Source organism: Galleria mellonella, unplaced genomic scaffold, assembly GCF_026898425.1.
Source record: "Galleria mellonella isolate WM207_F2 unplaced genomic scaffold, CSIRO_AGI_GalMel_v1 utg1260, whole genome shotgun sequence".
Taxonomy (NCBI): Eukaryota; Metazoa; Arthropoda; class Insecta; order Lepidoptera; family Pyralidae; genus Galleria; species Galleria mellonella.
This window is the reverse complement of record NW_026441985.1, coordinates 176,327-197,485: the sequence shown is the minus strand read 5'-3', so window position 1 is coordinate 197,485 and position 21,159 is coordinate 176,327. Positions and strand designations below refer to the sequence as shown.

Below are 21,159 nucleotides of genomic sequence, written 5' to 3'. Positions count from 1 at the left end.
TTAAAAATTATAAAAAAAATTGACACTTACAAATACTATTTATTTTATTTTTGGATTGTTATTATTATAGTATTACTGACATTACATAATTTGCAATATATTTTTCGTAAAGCTACAGTCCGTCAACAAAAAATTTGCATGCTAATATTGACAATACATATTGGAATTATAACGTCATTAAAATACCCAGTATGTACTTACTGCACACACATGTTTATACAAATAAATTTCTTTTTATTTTTATCACTAGAGGAAGATACTGTTAGTAAGGGATCGAATCAGCGAGACTTGCTACCAAAATATCTGTTTAGTTGACCTTTACGCTGTCCTCTCTGGAAGTCATCGTAGTTATTACTCGTTTATTCGTCATGATCAACCAAATAATTTGACTTCAAATCCACTTATCATTTTTACTGATATTTCAGGCGGGAGCTAACATAAAAAAATTGGGGGAAAGGGATTGTTAGTAATGCGGACTATCAGTCCTACTACTAGTAATATTCCCTGTCAGGTCGACCTCCACGCGTCCCCGCTGGAAACCATCACGCTGAATTCCAGGTGTATTCATCATGATAGGCTAACTGATCTGCCTTTTTATTCTCACCAATCGTCCCTCACTAGTGCCCCGCAAGCATATACCAATAGCATGGGTGTGGTTACTATTTTATTATCATCCATAAACTCAAAATGATTTAGGGAAAATTTGGTAATTTGCTACCATCATTTTAAATTTAGATTTTGAAACTACTTAAATTGAAACTAAGTTTTTGGTTATAATTAAACAAAGTATTTTAGAGAGAAAAATACTTTTTTATTCTATTTAAGTTTCGTTAGAACAATCGGAAACTAAATTATAAATTTCGTAATCAACATTAAAATTTATAATCATAAATTAAAATTTAATCATAATAAAAATTAAACATATTCATTGGGAGCAGTCAATTCTTATTCAATGTGTTCCCCTTTACTGATATCTGAATTCCAGAAAACCACCACAATCTCACCTGCCAGGCCCTCAGGTCTACCGTCCGAGATTAGGGTATGTACTTTTATACCTTCTGTCAAGTGCTTGTCGCACGTGACATGAATTGGCCACGGAACTCAGGGCCCACCCATTACAGTACACCTGGGGAAATGAAATGATACCTTTTATCGCAGAAAAGCCAATTGCTTGAAACGTGATAGTATTTTCCTGGTCGGATTGTAATGATATTTGATTCTTTATTATATACCTACGCATGTTTCTTTCATAAATAATAATTATGGTAGAATTTAATTGATCATTTAAATGTATTTTTGGAACACGATTTAAATTTAGTATCTGCAACTCGACGAGGTTAAGTATCTTTGTTTGAATTGAGTGTTCTTGTATAATTTATTATATAAATGGATTCGATAATCGTCATTCTATAAAAATGTGTTTGACGTCAATTTTTGATTAAAATGTTGAATGAATTGCAGCTTCCTTCGTATGGATCAAAGGAAATTAAGCTTTCCACGTTCTTCCGGGTAATTATTGCAATTTTTTTTTCATAGGTACCCTATTTTTGTATTTAAACAAATATTCGCCTACCCTAATGGAAGACAGGCGTGATGGATATATATGTATGTACAAATATTTGAAAAAAAAAAGAATATAGCCTGTATCAATTATCTAGCTGTTTTTAAGTTTAGCGCTTAGCAATACATTTTTTGATTCAGATTCAAGAGGTTAGATTATATTATTCAGTTATTAATATAGGTATATATAGTATCCAAGTATTAATAGGCTTCTTTTTATTTTATAAATTAATAAAATAAAATATACAATACATATAATTTAGATAAACATATATCTATATATATTTTAATTCAATAAATAAATAGATTATATTGAAATATAAACATGGAAAATTTCGCCAATTAGAACTTCTTAGAAACATTAACTATTCCGTATGTAACTGTAGTAGAGCTGTCTTATTAAAACAACGGATAGTGGGTCCAAGCTTCCAATTTAATAGTTTGCACCAATTTGGGCTTTACATAAGCGAGGGTGATGTGTAAATCTTGACGTATTTGGGTGAATTCAAGTACGCTATCCGAGGGATTTGTTAACAGAATTGCTAATCCTAAGTAAATATCCAGTTACAGGAGTTGATGAAGGACTTCAGCATACGATTTGTTGGTACTGCTTTCACCTTTGCCCTTTGATATATGGTAATGTCGTGAGCCGAATTTAACGTCTTGATTTTCCTATACTGTGCATATTATATTTCATCTTGAAGATCAGTTTGGAATTTTGGGTCATACTTACGTAGTGGTTAGAGTGGTCGCTTTCCACTCCAATGTCATGTGTTTAAACCCTTTATTTGGATTGTATGTATTAATAATACATAAGTAATAATATCTCTTTGAATAATAATATTAACAAAAATTGTGTAGTCTAAATGCTTTGTAAAAATATAACTACTTCATGCTTTGTTTACAAATATAAAATTACTACGACTTTGTAAACTTATATTAGGTCAAAAATAAGGCTATGTTCTTTTCTTTGATAAATATTATCATCATCATTTCAGCCGTTAACTGTCCACTGCTGAACATGAGTCTTCCCTATAAGGGGCAGTTTTGCTAGTAGTTGCCACGCTTGGCAGATTTGTTAAATATTATACGTATGCAAAATTGGTTGAGCCATTAGAACACCAACAAGTAAGAAACAAATAAGAATTAGTTGTTTCCTTCGGCTTCTCCCACGTTCATTAGTGTATTAAGTATCCCATGTCTAGCATTTATTTAATTGAGATATACCTATGTGTATTTAAATAAATTTAAATTACCTGAGTTTTCATTTAAATACGTTCAATAGATTTTGTGTGAAAGAGAAACAAACATTCATGTATATATCACCAACTTTGGTATTATTAATGGTAAGGTTGGTTGGTTGACAAGGTGCAAAATGGATTTCCGGATTTCAGTAGGCGTATTAGAAGTAAATTATGTGAAATTAAATCATTAATATTCATGAATATCCGTTTAATAATTCTACCCACTTATTAGTACTTCCTGCATGATTTAACATTTTTTGACATCACGCGAATATTTCGTGGAACTACTGAACTATTAAAGTATTATATAAAAAAAATATTTTAATATAAATTGTTTACTGTGGCCTCAAGAAGAGTCTGACAATTCTTTCTTAATCTAGAACAGAATAGAATTTATTACTTTAATAACAACTATGCATGGTCGATTATACACGGGCTAAATAAGCGTGTTATTTTAGACATAGTACATTTAAATAAACACAAATATTGTTAACTATTGTTAAATATTGTTATCCGAGAGAGACTTTGTACAAAAGTCGATTCCTTGGGTACCTCTGTCCCATTCGTGTTTCAACCGTGAAGCAGTTGTGTTTGCATAGCTGTGTTACGGTTTGAAGGGTGGGATATAGCGTAAATTTACTGAGTACAGAGGAATAACACCTGAGTCCTAAGGAATGGCTACGCATAGCGGGTATCATGGGCGAAACAGTATACTCTGTTATGTCTATGCTATTGCTCATGTCTATAGGCGACGGTTACCACTTTCCATCAGGTGGGCCGTCAGCTTGTTTGCCATTCTAAGCTGTACAAAAAAGAAAACTAAAATTTAAAAAAGTAACTGTTGAGTTTCTTGCGAGTTTTTCTCGGTAGATATCATTAAATAACATTCCGAACCTAGCAGTAGAATCATCATCAAAAGATGACGATTTAAAAGAACTTATACAGAAGTATATTTGAATAAAAATAATTAAGAATTTGAATTTAGAAACAGTGTGTATTAAACATATTTAAAAGTAATTTTTGGACAGCATTTTTTAAGATTATACTTTTAATTTAGTATGCCATTATACTTGAGACGAAATAATCTTACCTATTATTTTTCTAAACAAAACTATATAACCAATTACCACATAGATAAATACATGGCATAATTATTGTATTAATAATTATTATATTTTAATTTACACGTAATTTTATTAATATTTTAATTTTAGAAAAATTACAGGATACAGAGGTATAAATAAATATTTTCAGGTATTTTAACACACGAAGTGCACCGTTACTCTAGTTATTCTAATATGGTCATGATGCTGTACATGTTCATATATTACCATTATCATCTCATATCTCTTTTTCTTTATCTTATGGCATAATTTGAAAAGTGGAATATTATTACTTTCCACTCCAAATTACATAAAAAATAATCTCTAATATTCTAATAAAAAAGTCTAATTATCTGACCTTTTTTCAAATCGGCTAAGCAGTTTTTTTTTAATGAATGATAATGAACTGGTAACTCCATCTACGCTAATGGTATACATTGGCGGGGCACCAGTAAGGGGTGATAGGTGAGGATGAAAAGGCAGGTCAGTTAGCCTATCGTGATGAATACACCTGGAATTGAATATGATGGTTTCCAAGGAGGATCAAGTATAAGTCGACCTGATATGGTACATTGCTAGCAATAGAACTGGTAGGCTGCATTACTAACAATTCCTTCCCTCTAACAGCTAAGCAGTTAAAAAAATTAACGTAAAATAAACAAACATAGTGACATGAAATATTTATATATTCTTATTCCTACTGCACTGCTGGACAGCAGTGCAGCAGTGAAGTTAAGAAAAATGTAAGATATATGTACATATGTAAAAAATATTTATTGCCTTAACATCGTGAGAACTTAACCGTTTTAAGTAACTGAATCGGTTACTATCGATTCACCATCTAAATTTAGAAGGGTCTGATAAGTGTTAAGTAAATTATTAATGTATTGGAATGTGTGATTGGTAGATCTTTATAATGAAAATTGGAATTTAATTAATGGGTGAACTATTATATTAAGCTTAGTAATTTTATAGTTGACGACTGTGCTGGTATAGTAATCTCACACGTCCCTACATCTTTTAGGAGTCCGAGTTTGATTCCTGTGCAATATTTGAATTTGACGACCTTTATTACGCGGTGTTTTTTTTTTTGATGAATGAGAACGGAATGGTATTCCCGCCTGCACTATCGGTATATGCTGGCAGAGTACTAGTGAGATATGATAGGTGAGAATGAAAGCAAGTCAGTTAGCCCATTGTGAATTTTCACGAAAATTAATCATGCTGCTGCCCATCCCTCTCCCTCCCTTAGTCGCTTCTTACAACATCCACCACTTTTTGGTGGTAGATGTTGTAAGGACATCCACCAAAAAGCAAGGGGTGGCCTATTTTAAGTCGGGACCACACGGCAAATTACATTTAAATTCGTTCAAACCTTTAAGCGTAATAGTGTAACAGACATACAATAATCTAAATATCCAAATAACTTTACAATCTTTTACATTTATTGTTACATAAATATATATATTTTAATCTAATAATGACTAGATAAGAATTATGTAGTATTCATTGTAAATTTCAATAAAAAAAAATAACTGTACTGACTTTGTTATATTCGTATTGATAAGTTCTACGAATAACGAGATTTTGTCGAAAAAAAAAACATTTCTGTAACCGCAATCAGAGCACAACTTATTCCGAAAGTTGCGTCCCCTACGTCGAAAAGTACGCAAGAAATATAATATCATGGGACAGCCATAAGTTTGACCTTTATTCTTTCACGGGGTCGGGTGATGGTTTCATTTCATGGTAGAACGAGCATACGTATGAAATATAAGATACCTACTCATTTATTTGCGAACTCAGCTTCACGGTTTTGAATCTCTTGATGGAGGTGACCCTTTAGTTATCAAGGATTATGAAGTATTATTTATAAACTAATAATAACTTTTGTTCGTTAGTTTTGGTTATATGATTTTGATTAAAGTAGTTATTTATTAGCAGTATTTATTTGTTAGGTTAAGGGCTTTTGGTATAGCAAATTTCGTTTATTTATGATGTATAAAGTTAAAAAATGTTAGAAATGTTTGTACAAAAGGCGGGCTTAATACTATGTATAGTTCTCAGCAAATTAGTCTTTTTCAAATAGTGATGTAATCATACGATGTTAAGTATTTAGTTTTCAGTATCACTATTATTATTTTTTATTTACTTGTAATTATTTAAATAAATTCAATTACGATTTAATAGCTGAAATTATTTGAATGAAATTTAGTACAAGGATTAATTATATTCTAATTTAATATATAGGATACTTTATACACGAATTTATGTACGCAATGTAGCGGGAAATTTGAAATTTGAAATATAAACAAAATAATAAGATTAAATTTAACTCCACAGTGGCTTTGAATGAATAGAGTAAGACGCACTTTTTCCACTATTGCGTTTGTAATATATAATATCTTCCCTCTTATTTTGCTTGAAGTGGAATAAATATAAGTCCAAGAGGGTTTACAAAGAGATTTACATAAACAGAAATAATATGATCTTTGTTTCGTTGTGTAATAAACATACGAGTATATGTAACATGCTTGGAGTTTGTGAACCAAACTAAATTATTCTTGTTGACTCTATTTTGTACTCGAGACCCTTATCTAAGCTCTTTAGGGCTTGAATATAAAATAAATAAAATCAGGCCAAGTAAATTGTAACTTTTAAGTTATAATTAAATTTCATTTCAAGTCGTACGATATTTAATTAAATTCGATACGGACTGAATAATAACAAATCATAGTTAATATTTATATTTCATATATATATTTAGCGACTAATTATAGTTTAGTATTTATCATAGTACTCATATACTATATTAGATATGTTACGCTTTACATACAAACCCTACATACAAATCGTTTTATAATATTTTATTTTATGTCATTAAAGAAAGTAAAAATTGATAAATCAGTTTATTCGTACTCTAAGATAGAGATGAAAAATATAAAAAAAATTGAACATACTTAGAAATATATTTAAAATAACGGGGTAAACAGAGATATATGTATCATTATGAATTACTAACTTTTATCAGCAACTGGATCCGCATAACCGTGATATGTTCAATGACCGGCAGAAAAAGTAACCTTTAACCGTCTCCAGGGTCTATCTCTATACCAAATTTTATCATAATTTATTAAGCGTTTTAGACATGAAAACGTAACAAACTTCACCTTCGCATTTTTAATAGTTAAGAATTACAATTCATAATGACGCTTATCTTCACTGATTGTATTTATTTATATCTGAGAATAGATTCAAATAACATTTTCGTTGTCAAAATTATTTATTTTTTTAATTGATATATGTATATTAATTTATTAACCATTATTTGAAATGATACCAGTTACTTCAGAACATTGCTACCCCATTGTTTCTTGGTTGTGTAAGCGATATTGATCAGCTATTCCTACATAAGTTAGGTGTTTTTTATTTATATAAAATTTATAAATACAAGTTAATTGCCAAATGTATGTAAGCGCATTAGTTCAGAACGGTTTTACCTATTTGGCTAATTATTTTTTTGTTTTTTAATAATAATTATTAATAATTATTTTGAACTTATCTCTAAGAAAGGTCTCTTCCAGTCAACTCAATTGTGAAAACATGTCGTACAGCTCTAGCTGTCCGCTAAAAGGCACGAGTTCTGTACTAAGAACATCAATACTAATCAATACATAAGCCACAAATAAACAGTTTAATGAAATATTAATATATAAATAAATTAGTAACCCCATGTGAAGCCAGGGCGGGCATCTAGTATCATATAAATTTGCTTTTATTCCGTCACTTGACAAATTCCTTCACATGTTGTCACTACTTCTATTTTTAGTTTTCCTAATAAATAACAAACCATTTCTTATTCTATAATTATAAACTTTAATATTCACGATGTAGAATAATTAACATATAGAGAAATAACAAAATGAGCATGTAATATTCATAATTATACTGCTAAACAGTTTTTAATAAGCATCGCGTGACGAAACTAATAAAAAATCTATTTTTAAAACAGAGGAGATTATAGATTCGTCTGTAGTTTTTTTTATATGTTACAAACTGTTACAAAATATATGCAGCAATTAAAAAAACGTTTTTTTTTTTGTTATTTTGACAATCCAAAGGCTTTACTTATAAGTTGATTTCATATAAATTTTGTGACGATTAAAGTCGTTATTTTTTATGCACCAAAATTCTGCCTGTCGTATCCGCCGTGGACGGTTTCGAATATTTAAATTTAGAAGTGTTAAATTTTATTCTAAATTTAAATATTTTAAATTTATTATGTCTATGAATAATCTTGTTATTAATCTTGTTAATATAATAAAATGGTAATAAGACAATATCTGTAGATGGTAGGTATTTAAGAAAAAAATAATATGAGGGACTTTTTTTAATGGGTGTAAATGGAATAGTAACTCGGACTGTACTATTGGTATACGCTGGCGGGGCACCAGTGATAGATGATAGGTGAGGATGAAGGCAGGTCAGTTGGTCCATTGTAAGAATTCAATAAGTATTGACCACAATGGCTTCCAGGGGAAACCGCGTGGAGGTCGACCTGATAGGGTATATTGCTAGCAATTTGGCTGTTTGAACAATACCTTTCCCCAAATATAAGGGATTAGATAAGATTAGGATAAAAATTTTAACTGACAGTCCAATGAAATGTGACGACGTTTAATGAAATATGAATGTATTTTTAAGGGGAAATTTATGTACCATAATTTATGTTAATGTTTGTAATTTATCATGAACTAAACAGCGTTGTAAATGAAAATGTGTGAGCATACATTGCATGACTATTGTTTTAAATTACACTGACCCCTTACCACTCGTTCCTATAGGAAATTCTTACTAATATTATAATTCTGAAAGTGAGTTTGTTTGTAAACTTTTAGCATATTAGCAGTGGAACCCATCATTATGAAATTTATATATACACATATATATATATATATATATATATATATATATATATATATATATATATATATATATATATATATATATATATATATATATATATATATATATATATATATATATAAATTATATGGGATGGAGAAGGATATAGACTACTATTTATCCCGGTTAGTAAATATATCACTGTCACAAAGACGAAATCGCGGGTAAAAGCCAGTATATAATAAATATTCCTAAATATACAGATATTATACCAGAGGGAGACTGTACAAAAGTCGTTGGCTTGGGCACCTCTGTCCCATTCGTGTTTCAACCGTAAAGCAGTTGTTTGTATGGCTGTGTTTCAGTTTGAAGGGTGGGATATGGCAGTGAATATACAGGGTACAGAAGAATAACACCTGAGTCGTCAAGAATGGCAACGCATGGGAGGTATCATGGGCGAAACAGTATACTCTGTTATGTCCATGGTACTGCTCATGTTTTTAGGCAACGGTTATCACTTTCTATCAGGTGAGCCGTCAGCTTGTTTACCATTATAAATTGCATAAAAAATATATATAGCCTCTTATTATTTCAACCTAAGCAGAGTTTAGAGAACTATATACTACTGGATACTGGATGATTTATAAATATTGTTAAACACGTTTTTTTTTCGTGCGTATTTGTCATACCGTGATAGAACAATCATTTCGCATCTGTTTTCTTGTATATAATATTATAACAGATTATTTTAATTGAAAATTGACTGTTTATGTAAATAAATACCCTTTATTGTTTTCTCTGGAAGATAACAGTAGTAAATTATTTTTATGCAACTTAGAATAGCTAAATTAACTAAACTACTAAACAAACTGATGGACCACCTGATGGAAGTGGTAACCATCGCCTATAGATATGAGCAGTACCATGGACATAACAGAGTATACTGTTTCGACTTACTAGTTTGTTATAAATACAAACAATTACAAAAAAGATTTCAGTGAAAAAACAATAGGCTATATTGCTAAATTCGATGGGTACCTATATTCTATTCGTGTTATTACCGTAAAGCCGTTGTATTTGCGTGGGTGTGTTTCGCTTTGAATGGTGAGACATGGCAGTGAAATTACAGGGTACGGACACAACAATCTGTGTACATTTTTGTTATAACCTAATATCTATACTATAAGTGAATGTACAAAAGCATATAAATAATTAATAAATAAATAGTCCTCAAGAATGGCAACGCATAATGCTTGCTACGGGTGTCACAGTGTATTCTGTGATGGCATAACCTCTTCATGTTTGAAGGCGACGGGGTTCCATTTAATATCAGATGACTCGTTAGCTTATTAATTGAATAACATTCCAGGTTTCAAAAAAAGTTTGTTTTTAAATTAAAACGACTGTACTCTAATAGAATAATTACGGTTTTCATAAAAACGTCGTATCTCTTATAAACATACTTTAGTTATTGAAGTTTTTCCATTTCTTTTGCTCTAATTTGAAAAACAGTGACAAAATACTCTAATTAACTAATAGAGTATTGTGTTAATTTTATTTTATTCTATAAAAAAAAATTACTTCAATTGTGGCAAAACCAGTCATTTTGATTTAAAAACTCAAAATATGAATACTGAATCAATTTTAATAAAATATCTATGGGACCAATCTGTAAGTATATCCTTTGAGATAAGAAATAATTTTCCAAATCGTTTTAGAACTGATGGAGTTATGTGGTAAGAAACATAAAAAAATACAACCGAATTGATAATCTCCTTCTTTTTTAAGTCGGTTGAAAATAGGTTTGTAGGATGTTTTACTTTTTATGAATGAGATGGTAAGTTTATAATAATTAAGATGACAGTGTACTTAAGTATATACCTATATATGTATATATTATTAACGAAATGTCAATAGAGCCCTCGGGGAATTTACTATAGCCATAATTCAATAACTTGTGCCACTTCTTAGAAATAATTTCCTCATATGAATATGAACTTTAAGCATCACATTGTAAGATGCAGAAGTTTCTTTAGCTATACATATGTATGTGTGTAAACACGAAAACTCGTCGGCGATGATAAAGCCATATAATCCATGCGGGTAACTAAGGGATTGTTTCGTAAAGTGAACTCAAATGTATGCACATACGATGGTAGATAATTTAGACCCGCTAATCACAGCCTGCCCTTCCTTTTGTTGAAGGGTAAGCCTTGATTGATGATTTGACTTTGGCAGTGTCGGGTTAATTTTCAAACGGTATAGCTATAATACATTCACCTTGTAACCTTATAAATTCTCGGTAGGTATACACAATTTGTGGGTCGATTTAATGTGATTATTTTTGCCATGATTCTACGTTTTTCGTTTAATATATATTTTATATATCATGATGACTGAATTAATGCGAAAGAGTTTATATTTATTGGAATTTTATTCATTACTAGCTGTATCTTGTGTCTTTGCCCGCGGGAATCGATAAGTAGATAAAGTAAAAATTAAAACTTCTAGAAATCGACTTTAACTATTACACGCACAAAAAGAAAAAATATACTTGACTTTTATGTATTTTATTTTAATAATTTCTTTTATCTCACTTTTTATGTATATCTGTCTCCGTTATAATTTGTGTGCTATAAGTAATGCAAATAAATTATATGTCTGTCAACACTGTTTTGTTATTTTCTTTCAAATAGGAATTTAATGTAAAAAAAAAGAGAAAAGCAGTTCAGCAGGTAAAATAAGTTTTAAATTTATCGAGTTATGTCGGTCACTTAGATTCTTTTGCGGATGTCCTCATTTCGGATTCTGTCACGCAAAGACACTCCGAGTATAGCTCTCTCAATAGCTCAATAAGTAACTTGAAGCTTTTGCATACGAGCAACCGTGTAGGACCATGTTTCGGTTATTACTGGCAACACGCACTGGTTAAAGACTTTTGTCTTCAAACCTTAAGGCATTGGGGGAAAAGGGATTGTTAGTAATGAAGACTGAAAATCTCATTGCTAGCAATATACCCAACCAGATCGACCTCCTCGCGTTTCTCCTTCGAAACTATTATGGTTAATTATTTGTGAATTCGTCATGATGGGCTAACTGGCCTGTTTTCATTCTCATTGATCACCCTTTAATGGTGCTCCGCCAGCGTATCCCGTTAGCACAGGCGGGCTTACCATTCCATTTTCACCCATCAAAAAAAAAATCTTAAGGTATTTTGAATGAGAAGTTGTGGCGTAATTTTCAGGACAATACCCAGCAGAGTTAAATTCGTCGGTTGACCTCTCGGTTGAAGTAGGACTTATCTAATTGGACAAGTTGTCCCAGATGATAATGATAATTATTAAATCGACTCACCAGAGGGAGACTTATTACAAAAGTCGTTTGCTTGGGTACCTCTGTCCAATTCGTGTTTCCATGAAACAGTTATGTTTGTATGGCTGTATTTCAGTTTAAAAGGTGGTATATAACAATAAAATTACAGTATATAGAGGCATAACACTTTAATCCTCGGGAATGGTAACGCATGAGGGGTATCACGGGATATGGGACAGTATACTCTGTTATGTCCATGGTACTTGTTCATGTCTATAGGCGACGGTTACCACTTTTCATCATATGGGCCGTCAGCTTGTATGCCATTCTATGTTGCGTACATAAAATACAATACTTATAATATTATTCAAAATATTCGTAGTGGGTCCCATTGTCTTCATTGAATTTTTTTTTTAATTTTTTTAGATTGATTTAAAAACTTCTTTTTCAGATGTATTTATAAAGATTAATACAATTAAGTGTGACTATTTACTTCTAATAATCCGAAAGACTAACATTTTAAACAAAGTCATCACAAGAACACCATATATTTAATAAATCCCTCTGAGAACAGCCTTGATTAATTCCTAGAGAATTGATTATAATGAGCCAACTACTCCATCTTCGTTCTCATCGTTTTATCCTCCATTTTTTAACAATAAATAATCAGAAATATTTATCTACTCGCCGAGTGGTCCCAACGTAGAATGGGCGACTACTTCCTTTCCCGTGGGTCTTGTAAGAGATGACTAAGAGAACTTAATGGTCGAGGGATGGGCAGCAATGTCCCTCTTAAAACATCACCAAAAGCCTAATAGCGTTTTCCAACCCGTCTACTAAGTGTGGTAACTACTGGTAAACCCCCCTCCTTCAATGGGGGGAGGCCTATGCTTCAGTAGTGTACAGATAATGCCTGATATAACGATGATTTATCGACTGTTACTATTGTAGTGTCCGTAAGAGTCGATATTCTCATATTTCGGCGAGCTTAGAAGAATATTATAAACTAGCTATACCTTGCGGCTTTACCCTCATGAAACGATATATATTTATTTATTCAACTTAGAATGGCAAACAAGCTGACGGCCCACCTGATGGAAAGTGGTAACCGTCGCCTATAGACATGAACAGTATCATGGACATAACAGAGTATACTGTTTCGCCCATGATATCCCCCATGCGTTGCCATTCCTGAGGACTCGGGTGTTATTCCTCTGTACCCAGTAAATTCACGCCATATCCCACCCTTCAAACCGAAACACAGCTATGCAAACATAACTGCTTCACGGTTGAAACACGAATGGGACAGAGGTACCCAAGCAATCGACTTTTGTACAAAGTCTCCTTCTGGTATATATAAGGTATCCTATGTACTCAGTTAGGACATAACCTGGTAGTATATCTAATTTCTTAGAAATGCGTTCAGTAGTTTTTGCGTAAAACAAAAACAAACATTCATCTATCGTTGCAAACTTTTGTATTTATAATAATAAATATTAGGATAATAATAATAGAATAATAAAAATAAAAATTAAATATAAAAAAGAAGTTATAAAATATATTATGATCCTATTATTTTACTTAAGAAATAATTAAATTTAATCAGGTCTGCTTCATGGAATATTAAATTTAGCACAACTTGTTAGTCTGTTTATATAGCGGCTTTAACGGTTCCTTTATACACAATGGTTTAACAAATATTTGTGTTTACTCATGTACCTAATGTTTGTTTAATTAGAAATAGGCTGTAAGGGCAATTTAAGATTTTACCTGAAAAAAAAAAAACGAGGCAGCGACTTTAAAACGTAAAAATTACGATTTAACCTGATATTTTATTTATGTTTGTTACCTCATAACTCCGACAGTTGAACCGAGTTGGAGAATTGTTTTTTATCTGAAAGGATATACTTATATAGGTAGATTGATCTTACAGAAATTTTATCAAAATCAATTGAGTAGTTTAGTTTAAAAAAAAATGCCATAATTGAATTCTATTTTTTTTTTCTGGAACAAAATCTTAATAAAGATTAAGTAATTTTTTGAGACACTGACTTAGGTAAAGCAAATTTAGGCAAATTATTTGTTGAGAAGAAACCATAAGAAATTTTTCTTTTAAACTATAAGAAAAATTCCTTTTGGTCTTATATAGCCTATAAGTATTATTCTCATTTAGGTCTCATTTTTTTTAAACCACTGAGGTGGCAAATAACCATAAGGCTCACCTGATGGTAATCAGTTACCGTAGCCTATAAACGTCTGCAATAACAGGGGTATTACGCGCGCGATGCTGACCCTGAAGAAACCTTTTTAACCACCTTTTGAACAACCCCATGCTGTAGTCTCTTGGCAAAACTGGTCTCATATTAGTGCTGTCGCAACTTAACCCCATTTTTTACTAAATAAAATCTTAAATTACAAAACACTGCAATTATAAAGCCAGCCATTAGTACGTTAAAATAACGCGCAAATTACCCACGGAGCGTATAAAGAGAAGTCGGTAGAGTTGTCTGGAAAACTTCATTGCTCACACGAAGGGATGTGTTCATCAATCAAAGAGCGTTATTATGTGGTTACGTGGTGCGTATGTGTGTGTGATAAACAGCTATAGAACCGGTCGATCACGCAACGCTCGGCGAGGTGGGTGCTTTTGTATTAAATCTTTATCCGGTATGACGAATGGGTTTTTTCGCTCGCCCCCCCCCCCCTACGAATTATATTTTCTTGTTCCCCGTTTTCGTTACTTAACTATTTACGGGGAAATCAGTGAGTGAGTTTATTGTGAGTTCGATATTAGACGTAACTTTTGTTGTATCGGACCGAGTCATTGTGGGCGCGATACGAAATTTTCCCGTTGAAATTATTTTAATACTTTGCGTGTTGATTTTCAAAGTTTATGGCTGTGGAAAGTTGTAATGTTGAAATACGGTTTTAAAAAGTTAACATTGTATTAAAAAATTTATTTTATATAATTCTTTTAATAACAATTGCTAATTTTGGTATATTTCGGTAATAATAGAAAAACGTGGTAAAATATTATTTGTCGATGTTACTTCTTTAGAGTTTTGTTTATTGATAGGTGAAAAAGTTTGTATAGTCTTGTTTGCCGATTATATGTCTTTGACTTTTGTTTATTTTTTACAACACAGGATTACAAACGAGCATGCGGCTCACCTGATGGTAAGTGACTACCGCCGCCTATGATCACCCACAACACCAACGGCATTGCAAATGTGCTGCCGGCCTTTTTAAAAGGAATATGCTCTTTTTTTATTGATAGTTAAAAATTAAAAAATACATTTTTATATCAAGTAGCTACTCTATAGAGTTTCTTCCAGTATACTGTTGCAAAAATACTTGATCTTGACTTAGAAATATTAGATAAAATCATTACTAATATTGTAAACGGATATAAGAATATCTGTTACCGCTTGAAATCTTATTGACGTGGCGAAACGTTATAAATTTGCCATGTAGGCAATCAATGGAATGAAAAAGGATATAAGCTACTTTTTATCTCGACAAATCGATGTATTAAATTGTCTTTTTTCTCAATGTCCTCAACCCAAAGGTTATCTGGAAGAGATTGCTTAGCAATAAGGTTGCCTTTTATATAATTTGTCATTATTATTATTATTGAAAGAGGGGGTTTTAGGCAGAAAAGCTTGTCAATCATTTCTCATTAAAATTAACTGTATTTATTATTTTATAAATGGTGCAATAAAATGTAAAATAAATAAACAAATAAATTGGGAATAAATTGATATTTCTAAAACAAGTAATTATTTTTGTTTTGAATAATATACCAAAAATATCGTTTATCATGATAGAAGCAGCAAAATTGATTAAATTAGATAAATCTAAGTAGAATTTATTAAAGGTAGTTTTATTTACAACTGTGCGGGTGTTCGGATTCGATCCATTAACGTCTTATCCATTCATCGTGCTGTCAAGGAAGACCGTTCAAGAGCCATAACATTAATATCCGCTTTGCATTCCCATAAGATTTCCCCCTCTCACCGTAATTTAAAACCACAGAAGATATTACGTTTCATTGAAATTTATTAAAATTAAACTCTCATCGTATTGGGAAGGACTTTTGTAAAAAAAATATTCTTTCAGTGACTTTTTACGATATGACAAGATTTGTAATATTAAATACACTAGCAAAGGAGTCCTAACAAAACTGCGTTTGTTAAAGTTTACGGAATTATTTAACTAATTATGGGCCGATTTCAATAATTCTTTTTGTGATTTTAATATAATTGTGTATAACGAGAATTTAATGAACTCACTATGTTTGTGATTTCCGACCATAGTTTCGACTATACTAGTAAGTCTATTTCAGAGCGAATAGGACGTTTTGCGTCACAACATCCCTTCTCGTAACTATCGTTCTACGTTACGTCTTGCCTTACGCTCCCTGAAGAAGAATTACGGATAAAGTCAAAACTATTGTTGGAAACGACAAATATAATAAGTTAGCAAATTTCTCGTTACACATATTTAAATGTTACAAAAAGTTCACAAAATTCCCGTGTTATATATATAACGTTAACAAATGAAAATAATTTTTAAAAATAAATTATTTTGTAATCGGTTTCATTTTGTTCATGTTACCGATTTTGTTTATAGTCGACGCTGACCACCTTCTATAAAGTGGGATGTCAACTTATTTACTAATCTAAGTATCTTAAAATAAAATGAATTAAATATAAAATAAAAATGAAATATAGTCTAATTTAGACCTTATTTCTTTTGATAGTTGATTAATAATGAATATAATAAAAATATCATCTTTATAATCTTAATTTGCTAGCTTTTAAGCGCGACTTCGTCCACGTTACCGAGATATGTTTACTGATCAGGATAAAAGTAGCCTTCTACTTCTTTTATATACTATATGTATACCAAATTTCATGGCGACTGGTTTGTTTAGGCACATAGAGATAACAAATAAACTCACTTTCACAATTATATACTAGAAAGGATTCCAAGGCATAGTCTAATATTTACCATATAAAAGTATATCATCTTCATCGTCATATCAGCTTTTAACTGTCTACTGCTATATATAAGCTTCCCATTGGGGGGTTTTTCCAGTAGTTGCCACGATTGGTAGGCGATAGGCAACCGCAGTCAGGCTTTAGAGATTTTTTTAAACGGACGCTACTGCTCATCTCACGCCCTCCCTTAGTCGGCTCTTACGACACCCACGGGAAAAGAAGGGATGGTCTATTCTACGCCGGAAGCACACGGTTAATAAAATAAATAATAAAAGTATATAATTTAGCTAAATTAGGAATAACATCTAAATATTAAAATTTAAAGCAAAAACTTGAATCGAGTGGATACCCCATATAATCTCATAATACCAGAAAGGGTCGCAAAAAGCCATATTAATGTATAATTTTTAATCAACTCTCCCCTCTAAAAGCGTATATGTAAGGCTGTTGTTGAATTTGTTTACCAATGTGTACGTGTATGACAACTTTTACATTCTATTATATGTTTTGTTGACACTTTTATGTTAACAGAAAGGCAAATGGGGATTTGCCCGTTAGACAAGTCGCAAACAATTTCGTTGGCGTATGCATAAACGAGAAAGAACAAGACGCCCGTAGCGATGTGTCGAGATTTTTTTTTAGAAATGAAAATGGAATTGTGCTTTCGATACATGTTGGCGAGGCACGAATGAATGATAGGTAAGAGTGAAAGTAGGTTAGTTGGCCTATCGTGACGAATTCAACTAGAACTAATTACGATGAGTTCAAGGAGGAACCGCATGAAGATTGACCTCATAGTCTAACCTGAAACGTTCTCGCTGATATGTTAGTTAAGTTGGCTTGAGTATTGAGTGAAATAATTTATCACTTTCTGACTCAGACATTCGAGTACTCAATATTGAGAACTCGAATATGTAGTATTCGAGTACTTACGTAAGCGAAAACTACTCGTAAGTTTTTTTTTTCCGTTTCTTTTTCAACATATTAGTACTTCACTATGACAGATTATACAAAAGATCGAAGAATACAATATGCCATTATGTCTGGCGTATAGGTACATCGAAGTGTTGAAGTATATGTACAGTAAAGCTACAATATCTATCCGAGTATAAAACCAGAGTATGAAACCCATCCCAGTGCAGAAAGGTGTAAGATTTTAAAAATTATTTTACCTATAGAAAGCTATATCACTGTATAATATAGGCAATATAAAAATTCTATCTCATCGTGCGTAATTGGGCCGGACCGCTAGTTAAAAATAAAGTCAAAGTTTTATAATGAAATCTTGAGGATCGAAGTCTGTTCACTTATTCCGCTTTCCTGTAAGAGCTGATACCTTTAAACATAAACAATATTTAGCATAAACATAACTTGACTTGACTGTATTAGTCAACATTCAAATAAAACATCCGTTCTGAAGAGCAGGTAAATGGGAAAGAAGGGATTGCTAGCAATATGGTGTAGTAGCCAAATTGCTAACAATATACATTATCATCCTCGCGGTTCTTCCTGGATTGTGCTGTAATTCTAACTTTTTTTTCATTCATCACGATTGCGATGGGACAAGAGACCTGCCTTTTTATTCTCACCTATTAACACTCACTGGTACTCAGTCAGCGTATACCAATAGCACAGAGGGGTTCCATTTTCATCGATTAAAAAAAACAGCACATAAATGCTTATATAGGTAGGTACTCTTTTACTTATCGCGTTCCTTGTTTGGCTTTACTATTCAATATATATTCGTCCTTGTCACACAGGTCAACTTTGGGACATTATTTGCTAAGATTTATAAGCTAACTGTAAATCTAGGTACGTTGGACAGACCACAGCGCACTCGACGTCATCATTTAAGGAGCCCTCCACTCCGTAGCTGACAGAAATGGATGGAGGCAAACGACCCGCGAGATGTTATGTCATTGCGGTGATAAAGACCCTCAGCATTGGGAGGGGGAAGGAGGGGGGAAGTTAGTAATTGTGACTTATTTTTAAACCTTAACCTATAGACATTAGGATATTTTTGTTAGTAAAACTGGATGCTTTTTGCAAAGAATCATGCGTAATATATATATGACAAAAATTATAGAGCTCCGCCGAGTTAGTATAGAAGAACCATATTTTTTTGATCCATGTTTTTGTGGATGATATTCAGAGTCTGATAAAATACTCACATCTTTTATCTTCAGATACTATTAGACTAGATGAGAATAATTTAGAAAGTAAAGTATATATATATATATATATATATATATATATATATATATATATATATATATATATATATATATATATATATATATATATATATATATATATATATATATATATATATATATATATATATATATATATATATATATATATATATATATATATATATATAACAAATATTAGACTAACAGATATTTCTTTATATATACAGTTTCGCACTTGATACTCTTCATGCGTTACCATTCCTGAGGACTCATGTGTTATTACTCTGTACCCTGTAAATTCACTGCCATATCCTACCCTTCAAATCGAAACACAACTACTTCATGATAGAAATATGTATGGGACGTAGGTGGCCAAGCAAACGACTTTTGTACAAAGTCTCCCTCTATATGTTATCTAATAATCTTACAATCTTATATTTTTCTAATTTACTAAACTATCGTAAAGTAGTTGTATGAGGCTCTAAATGATAGTGATTAGATAGAACCTTTGGCAATACACCAGTTGTATACCATATCGGTCCCCTGGTGGTAAGTCGTCAAATAAATTAAGACAATTTAATACATCCGCTTTATAAATCGCTTGTCTAATTTATTTCGCGAGTTGAATTCCGCTGGATTTGCCAACTTTGCTCTCGTGGGACGTCGTGGATACTGATTATATCTGTGACAAGAAGAGCCATGAATTTATGGGTTTAAGGTTCCATGGGATTAGTAAGCTGGTTGTTTTACGGGGTTTTGTGTAATGTTCTGAAATTGCGTTTTTATAGAATATGTAGCTAGCTAAAAAGCGAGCATTTGATGATATCCACCTTTTTTTACAAGTGATTAGTATATTTTAGGTAGCTACCAGAACGAAATTGTACGACAACCGTTTCTTGGGTATTGCCATCTCACCTGTTTGCTACATCACTCTACCCCCAAACAGCTTGAATGCATTTTATATTCCAATATTGTGACTACACAACTTTATGAGAAAACGTTAGGTGGTTTTATATGGCATGGATTGTAACCCTTTTATTACTAGTTTCCCTTTTGTTACAGCATTTCCTTTTCGTTTCTATTTTGTTTTTTTTTTTAACGGTTTTCTATAATTTAATATACTATTGATCCAATGCAGCTTCGAACTGGGTAGTAATAATTTTGAATAATATATTGCCAACGTTATTAACTAACAAGTAGCTTTCCATAAGTGATAGGTTTTTTAAAAGTAGTTTAATAGTTTTTAAGTTTTGATGGTTTGTAATGAATACACAATCCCCTGCAATATATGCAATCCCCTGATGAGTATGAATAGTGGCATAATATTTTTTTAAACTTCTACAATCAAATGTTATATTGCATCGAAGTATCTGAATCAAAACTAATATAATAAAATATATATATATATATATATATATATATATATATATATATATATATATATATATATATATATATATATATATATATATATATAAACTAGACAATCATGTCGATTGCCAGGACTTTAAATATATTGTGCAAACAATAAATGTAAGGACACGATTAGACTAAATTAGATTAATTTAGAAAGTAAAGTATATTTTCAGAATCAGTTCATCCTATAATTAAATTGTTTACCGATTTTAATTGTCGCAAAACCAGTTTAGTTAGATTTAAAAACTAAACTACTAAATCGATTATAATAAAATTCATATGAAATCAATCTGTAAGTATATCCTATCAGATGAAAGAAGAATTTATTAAATTGATTGACAACTGATGGAGTTATGAGATAACAAACATAAAAAAAATCTTCTAATAACTTTATTTTGTACTACCTTTATCCGCGTTTTCG

General features: G+C 31.5%; 1 protein-coding gene across 1 annotated transcript in view; it reads left to right on the top strand.

Moving 5' to 3' along the window:
- The window catches only part of LOC113510904 (acid sphingomyelinase-like phosphodiesterase 3a), an 87,853-nt gene that overhangs the window by 33,117 nt on the left and 33,577 nt on the right, over positions 1-21,159 (top strand). The gene's annotated exons all lie outside the window — the stretch shown is intronic.